Below are 9,313 nucleotides of genomic sequence, written 5' to 3'. Positions count from 1 at the left end.
AACCGAAACGAGAAATCGAACCGAACGAACAAAATATGTACGACGGCTCTCCGGTGGCGTTTACGTTCGAAGCGGACGCTAGATTTTTTGCGAATGAATGAAATGATTGTGTTGGCTTTTACGCTAGTCAGCAGTGGAAAACTCTACCGCACCCACACTACCACACAACGAAACAGTGGGCGAGAAGGATTGCTCAGTTGGACAAAACATGATGTTGTGTTTATTTCTTATAATTTTCGCAGATGGAGCAGTAACAATGCAAGCTTCAAGTGCAAATTGATAGTTTTTTTAAATATTGTTAATTAACGGTTAGTGAAAAAGCACCAAATTTTTAAAAATTCATCTAAAGAACGGTTACAACGATATTAAAATATCTGTTCGTTGTGAGATGAGCCCACAGTGTGGTTCACGCTAATACGCACACTACCGTATGACGAATCATTTGAACGTGGAGCAACGGCAATCGTGACGTCATGGAAGACGTCCAAGAGGACGGACGGCATCAATCAAATCGAGCTCTCTAATGCGATGCGTCGCACGTGTCGCGTGTGTGTAGGTCTCACGCACACACGCGCATACGTTGCCCCGTTTCGTAAGCTAATGATAATTACACGGTTCTACAGCTGGTTACAATTGTGTGGTGAAGTAAGTAAACAATCGACGAAGAGAATTAATTAAACGCACCGCGAGAACCAGCAAAAATATATTTTAGGGCCCGGTTTAATCTTTACCTCAACCTGCATATTTTTTCTCTTGATGGAGATTCCATTTGCATAACGATACACACTGGTAGATCGAGCGAGTTAGGATACGTTTGCACACGCACACAATGATGCACCGAGACAGCTGCTTCGCGGGAGATGCTTAGGCAATAGAGCTGTGTGAGTGTGTGAGGTTAGCTGTGTTGCTGGCCTGGAAAGAAATAATTTCTGTTTGCTATATTTACACGATTTAATGTAATATACAAATATGACCCAAAATAGGAAATACATCGTACGGAAGGTTATTAACGGGCGATTGGTATTGCTCGACATAATGCTACCCGTGTTACCTTGCCAGATTGGTAAGTGGTTGTGTGCGTGTATTGACGCTGTTTACATTCTTTTCTGACACAACTACATCCCCACGTTGGTAGCACCTTTTGCACGTGTTGACAGCGCGCTATGACTCATCTTGCTCAGCGAGTTTCGCTCGTCTTTCTTTTCCGCTGTACCCTGGGCGCGTACCTCGTCCACACACATCGATTCGCTATGGCGCAGCGCATTCTGCAGTGAGTGTGTGTCCGCTGTGTGTCTGTTGAATTTCGATGTCACGAACTCGATGCGTCTCGGTACTGCTTTCGTGGTGGTTGTCTGGCACTGGTTTCGATGCAACGCGTACACTTTGAATTCTTTTTTGCGACTTTCGGCCTGTCTAATTGTTCCTTGTCGTACTACTGTCCGCGTCCGTCTTGGCTGTGTGTTGTGTCGTTTTCTCACGACCTCGCTAGACGTACCTGTTTACCACGGTTCAGCACGGCATCCGTGGGGAGGTGTTATGGATCCGCCAAAAGAAAGCTGGACGTTGGGGCCTCGGCTAGTTCGTCTTGCGCGGCATGGTGTCTATCTCGGTTTTCAACTGCAGTGGAATTTTACCAACCGTAAGAAACCGACCGTAAGGCCCGGAACTCAAAACTTGCGGACGATAAACAAACGTTCGCTACACGTGACATCGTCCGTTCGGAGCGGTGTATTTCCATCGCGGATGAATATCGATAAGCTCCCGCGTTCACCTCGGGGCAAATCCCGGCACTTGATACTTTGCCGTGTCATTCAGTACAATCAAATATCCGTATGGTGATAAACAACCCTGCGCAAGAAAACCACCCAAATGTGGACCTGTATCGATTGCGCTTTGCGCACATCTTACAAAAACAATGCGCAGCAAATTCTGCCAATGGCTAATGGCCTCAAAACTATAAACCAATTTGTAATTAATCGATGATCATTTGCTGACGCAAACAGCAAACACACCACCGACGCGTCTGGTTGAAATGTGCTTCATTGAAGGTTCTGGTTTCATTCAAGTTTGCTCAACAGTTCGCGGCACATGATTCGGTGGGGGAGGTCTACACCGTTTCCGATCCAGTATATGAACACGGTTAGCTAGGCTTGCGTTCGTGTCGGGTCATTGTATTATCAACTATCTTGAACGGTCCTCATTACTATGATTCATCAGCACGCATTCGTATTCAGTGCGGAAACTAAGCGATCGAATGCACTTTCGGCAGGTGCGGGGGGGGGGGGGGGGGGGGGGGGCTCGTCAAATGCAATGGAATTCCGAAACAAGGTTTACAAAATTTGTTGGCCATGTTTGATCACGAGGTTTAGCCTTGCCGTTTACAGTTTAATCACAGCCGAGCAATAATTTTTACTTGCCGGTAACTGCAGTTCAAAATAAAGTTTAAAATCCTGATTGTTTGAAAATCAATTGAATGAAACCATGTGTATCAAAATTTATCACTAATGAATTACAACTCAAAATAGAAATTAAAGAAATAAAATTTTATCAGGGTCCTAAATAATATCAGACCTAAAGTGACCTACACTCGGTATAAGGATGTGTAACTGGTAGCATGGGTATTACTAACAGATAAAGCCATCCGTCAGCTCAAGAACAACAAGACACGAATGCAATAGTAATAGAATTGATTAAAATTGGAGGTGCAGGTGCACTCGAACATGAAATTCATCGAATTATTATATAGGTAAGAGTAGAACGCAGAAGGATGCTGGCAGTCACAACGGACGAAGACTGTATAGAATGGTTATAGTCTCAGTACTCACATAAACCTCTGAGACATCGATTTTGTTCACAAGTGGCGAAACCCTCTTAGACGCGACAGAAGAAGCGTGGTAGGGCCAGAATTAGGTGGAGTAAAGACGTTGATGCACGTGGGGGTGATGTAAGGATAGGTGACCGCCAATTTGAAGTAGTCCAAAACTTCACCTATCTCAGGCCAAAAGTCAGCACCGAAAACAGCATAAGGACGGAGGTCGAAGCTAGGACTGTATCGTACCTTTAGAGTAATACCCCTGTCCAAAACAGACGAAGTCCTCTTAGCCGCCTTCGAGAGGAAGATGCAATGAAGAATCATTGGCCCCGTATGTGTGGAAGGACAATGGAGGAGCCGCTACAACGACGAGCCGTACGAACTATATGACGACCTCACCGTCGTGCAGCGAATTATGCTCGCCAGGCTCCGATGGGCTGACCATGTTATACGCATGGCATCGGACGACCCAGCTCAGAAAGTCCTTTTCCTCCGTCCACACGGACAGAGGAGGTGTGGTAGGCCCAGATTGAGGTGGGAAGATGGCGTAGAATCATCCGCCATCAAGGCCGGAGGGATAACGGATTGGCAGACGACGGAGTGGGACCGTTAGCTATTCCGGATTCTGCTGCGGCAGGCCAAGATCGCAAAGCGGTTGTAGCGCCTGATAAATAAGTAAGTAAAATCGTTGATTTGTCCGCTAGGAAGGATGTTAATTTGAACCCTGGCTTTGCCGTACGAAGACCGGCAACGCTGTCGTATCTCTTCTTTATTAGTATGGAGGTTTTATGAACCTTTTTATCCTTTTGAAATATATTGTAGAAATGTTTTTTGTAAGCGTAAAGTTTGACTCAAATCCCATCCGAACAGTCCCCCCCTAGTTTGGACTGACAATCCAACTACGTGGTATCAGCGAGTCTAGTAAGCCATTCGATCGTCGGCTTGACCTAGTAGGTCGTTAAGCCAAAAAGAAGAACAATAAGCAGAAAAAGATTGGTTTGTTTGTGTGAAGTGCATTAAATTTAATGGAATTTAATGAAGGATTGGAAAACTTCGAAGAACATAAAGCAATAAAAATCAAACTCAATTTTTACTTTGGAATAATCTGTCATATTTGTGATAACTTTGACCTTGACTTGACTTAACAGATCGTTAAACCAAGAAAAAAACACAAGAAGAAGAATATTTTATGTTTGATTTATATTTGAAAGATTTTATGGTCTGTAGGGGTAAGTACACAGTAAGTTGAAATTCGTAATACTTTAAACGTACATTGATGATAATGATAAAACTGGTACAAATGTCCTTGCCCCTAAAAAAATCATGATATAGGCTTGAAATACTGCAAAAATTATCATCCGTAATTTAAATCTAATTTTGATAACGTAGTTTGCCAGATTGACTTTGGTTTACTAATTATCTGCTGCAAATTTGAATTATAACAATGCAACTTCCCGTAGCAGCAGTAATTTGATCGTTTCAATGCCAGCGTGCGTAATCGTCACTCGAGTCAATGGACGAAAAATTGCATATCCGACCGTGGCTCAGCATTTCCCTAACCGATTCACGCATTTTACCGACTGTCGACTGACACAACAATGCATCATCATTCTCCTTCCGTTCTGTTGTAGCGCCGTGCATCCACGCTACACACGCGTTGGATGTGTTTGGGCAGTCTACCACCCATTCCCGATGACGTTGCACGTAGCCATGGCTTTGAAGTGGTGGAAACTGTATTTCATCGTGAGCAGACACATTTCCACAATCTCATTCCTTCTATAGAGCATGGAGTTGTTGTTTAAGATCGATCAAAATTGGCCCCATATGTGTCCTCTGTATGCTGCATTTATTTTCGTACGTTGCATGAGAAAATCATTACTAATTGTATGATTAGTCGAATCGGGTAAACCTGCTATTAATAGCAGAAACCTTGATTGGCTTATCGCTATCGGCTTCGCGGCACTGTGTGCCAATTGCAATGGAAGATAATGTAACGCTCTCGCGAAAAGGGGAAACATAAAACATGCGCTTATCGTACGAAGGAAGTGTGGCGTTATCAACTAAAAAAGTGTCTCAAACGTTCGAGGTGAACGATAAAAATAAAACTTTTCATGCTCTTATCACAACCTGATGGAAAGTTCTTTTCTAATCGATGACTTCACCTGTGGTTTACGTTGCCACTGCTATCATTAGCGTGACGTTATCGAGCGTCAGTAACGATGGAATGGTATTTTACTATGTGTAAAGTGCAACCATTTTTGTAAAACATCGCTTTAAATTAAAAAAAAAAATCAGCCTACTTTTGGTGATTTCCTCAACACATTCATTATTTGCTTGCTTTTTCAATTTATATTGCTATGACGTCTAGTTTTTGTTTTGGAAGGATGGCAGAATCCACAATTTTTTTGTACCAACAACGATCCAACGAACTCATCCATCTACCTGGAAACTAATTCGTCCCAATGTATATCTTTGTAGGTCAACAAAAACTTTTCTAACGTTAATACCTGACCTTGCGCCAATATCTATTGCCCGAACACAATTAGAAGGTCCTATCCGTTACAAGGCGTCTGTCTCCTGCGGCAATCCTTGCCGGCTGTGCATGACTCATGACACTTATGAAAGGCAGCAAAAAAAAAAAGGGTGGTGGACATAACAAAAGGAAACCGCAACGATCTTCATCCGTTGAACACAGCTCGATCAACGAGACGAAAAATGCGGCTAACTGTGGATTGTTTTACACGCAACAACCGGACGATAAGATATCGAGCAGACACGGACATGTATGCACTATTTTCAAACGATTTTCAAATTGACCTTCTTGGGTGTCAGTTGAAAAAGAATAAAGTTTCGGCACCATGTCTCCCAAAACACTCGATGGCGGAAGTAGCAACCTGTGGATGGTGAGCAAAATTAGAAGAACACTTACCCCTGACCCTTAGCGCGAAGATTGGGTGTGATCAATGATCCTTGATCACCACTCGCACTTGGCCTGGCGCCTTATGTCTAACAGAAGCTAACATTTATTCTGCCATCCATCCATCCCGTGTGCCCTTACTAGGCATCGAGGATCGGGGTAATCCGAAGTTACTTTAGATAGTGTGCACAAGAACCGTTTACGGCAGTGGGATGCCTTTACTGTCCGAACAACTCACCGCACGGTCAGTAATCGGCACACAGATTCTCTCACCATCGGAAAGCAATAAAACTTTTGTGGAAGAGACAGCATTTCGGCTTCGAAATGCTTCACGGATGATGTCATATATGACGCCGATGACTAACGGGTGGCCAGTGCGCAGTCCCATACGACCAACCATCTGCGATCGATTGAGCGTGCTTTACAAATTTGTCAATATATACTAGACAGCATAGCCGATGAGGATGAAGAATGCTACCAGCGGATGAATTCGTGAAAGTAATTTAAGAAACTCCATTGACGGCGGTCTCATCCCTGCCGGAAGCGAACGCACTGCACGCAGGAGAGGATTAACGGATATCTAGAGCAAGGATTATTCATAGCGCACTGTACCCTATTTGTCTGCCTGTGTCCCGTGATTCACTAAGAGTGTATGATGATTGCTGGTGACAAAGAACAGACCGATTCAGGCGATGTCCGGATTGTTACTTTTCCCAGAGTTGCCGAGTCAGTCAAACCGCGTTGCGTCGTAGTACTTTGTTTACACGTCCCCAGGCTGCCCGGGCCTTGGATGGTCGAGCCGTGAATCGTTTCCTTAAAAGGGGGCCATATGGTCTCGGCTGTGAGAACACTCACACGAAGCTGGGACGGAAAATCGGGAAATGCTTTCTCTCTTAGTCGGATCTTGCTGAGAAGTGACGCAACTGTTGCTTTCGACGACGTTAGACGATTGGTCCTGCTTGCTACAGTGCGTACATTCTTTGTGGTTGTGATTCTAAGGTTCTGGAATGCTTTAAGGTACTTCCGTCAGGCAAGCACAGCGGAACAAAACGCTAATGTGCATCTTTTCCGTATGACTCAACCGTACTAATCACCGGAATAGGCACTGACGAGTGACATCGTAGGCAGTATTCGGACGCTTTGGAATGTGTCCGGGAGGCAAGGGAAAATGGCGTGGCGATGAGTTTACCGGCTGGTATTTAAATGCTCATTGACCGCATAGATCACAGCCCATGCTGCTTAGGCATCTTCATGCTGCTGAACTGATTCATTGAGAGGAAAAATTTGCCCTAATGCCAGCCTTAGGTCGCCAGCCTATGGAGCTGTATGGACTGGTGTTGGCTATGGTTGTTCCTGAATTGTTTATCTACATGATTTGCTGTAACGCTTGAGTTTGCCTGAGGACAAACCAGTTTGTGGATAGCTAAAGTATTCTGATATGGTTTAAAAAACAAAAAAATATTTGTTGCTCTGAGAAAAACACCTGTCGAAAAGAAACATATACTATTTTTAAAAAGCCTATTGGGTCGTTCAGCTGATCTGTGTCGGTTCTATATTTAGGATGCTGGTGTCGACAAGTTTTAAAATGGCCAATTGTTTCTAATAATATGTTTCATTCCAATACAACGCCCTGTATTTGGGTTGGGCTGTTTGGGGTCATGCCTAGTCATGTAATAGCTTACATGATATATTTTTACCAAGCTTGCGGATAGAATTAGCTACTCTAGACTATCGGTACACTAAACTAAGCTCTGAACCTATGAGGCAACAATCCTATGTTTCATGACTTTTAAAAATTTTAATGATGTGCCTAAGCAATAAAAAATAAAAGTAAAAGCTGTTTTCTTTATGGTTCTTTACATTAACCTTCAGATGCCAGAACATACACGCAACGCATAATAAAACAACATCTGACTCATTTCATCAATTTTGTAGCATTATCAAGCAATATAAACGCGTCTTATATATTTTTTTGTTTGAATTGAGGATTACATTTTACAATTTTTTTTTTAATCTTGAGCAATACAGTCATAATCCAGTAAATATTATGCCTTTAGTCACCTAATAACTGAGTTTATTCATATATACATATATATATATATACCGTGTGCAAGATAAATTTGACACTTGGCCATTTCGTTTGTAGTTCGTGATTGAGTTATCCTATCAAAACATACAATACGTCATTCGAAAGCCACAAGTGTTGGGAAAAAATATCGAGTGAACTTAATAAGTAGAACCTGCCGGAACATTGGAAGCAAATTATGTGTATGATGATGATACAAACCGGGACATCAAGACGGCGGCGCAGTGTGCATTAAATACGGTGAAGAATATTCGCAAGCCAATGGTAGGGCGTACAATTTTTAAGACGTTACCACCCCCAGTGTTTGGCCTCCCAGCTCCCCGGACCTTGACCCGATGAACTATTTTGTGCGGGGCATGGTTGAAAGGGACACCAACCGAACGTCCGGCAACACAAAAGCAGAATTATTGCAAAAAATAAGGTCTACGATAGTCCCGGTTTGCTCCAGGTTCCGGAAGCAGATACAGGCGGTCATCGATGCCGAGGGTGGTTACTTTGAGTAAAAGGTGCAGCCAACATGGTAAATTAAACTTCGTAGAAAAAAATGTTTATTTTTTTCTTACTTAGTTCAATAAAAAAAAAATCAATTCTTACAGGAACTGTCAAATTTATCGTGCACACCGTCTAATTGTGTATAGTAAATCCTAAAAATATGGTAAAAAATCAACTAACAATTAGCTGAAATGTGACGTTACAACATCGAGCCTTCCTATCTAAAATATAAAAAAGCTGAACAAAATTAACAAAAGCATTCCAGTTTTCTGATAGTAATCTTAGCCAGTTAGCTGGTACAGTTTGTAACCTTATGGAGACTTTAAAGACTTGAAGAGATGAAGACATGAAGAATTTTTAAACATTAATGTTCATTCAAAAACATGTTTTCTTATTAAGTTTTATGTATTTCTCTTGTTGTTTAGTTCAGCAGTCAGTCAGTTCAAGATCAGATTCCTTGATCATGTGTTTTTGGGAAAATTTTGTTTTTATTTGCATCAAAGTTTTCAGCAAATTAATTTAAAAAAACATTCGTATACACCGTTGCTAAGTTGGTATCTATGTTTGTTTGATAGGGCTACTATGCATACATTTAAACTTATATGTAGGATACCGTAGGGAGGACTGACTACCCAACTACATCGTATCAGTTAGTCTAGAAAGCTATCCGATGGCCGGTGTGACCCAGTAGGTTATTCTGTCTGGGATTATCTTGCGCGGTCTGGGACTAATTAATTTATGTTACGAATTGTTTTTTTGTTTTGACGACACATAGACGTGGATATGCTTTTTTAAACACAATATCGATATCTGTTACTGTTAAGTAATAAAAACACGTTGTTATAATCGCACCAAGGTTGGTAGTCACATTTTCATTGTTACTAGTAGTGACTCATCTAACTTGACGTACATACTGATTAACAAGACCTTCCCGAGAATTTTGATCTCGTCTGCAACGTCTGCCCCCTAACTAGAGTGTCTGTTCGCCTCCAGACTTATCAAGCCA

The sequence above is a fragment of the Anopheles maculipalpis genome, chromosome 2RL (genome assembly GCF_943734695.1).
Source record: "Anopheles maculipalpis chromosome 2RL, idAnoMacuDA_375_x, whole genome shotgun sequence".
Lineage (NCBI taxonomy): Eukaryota > Metazoa > Arthropoda > Insecta > Diptera > Culicidae > Anopheles > Anopheles maculipalpis.
Note: the sequence above shows the minus strand (reverse complement) of the source record.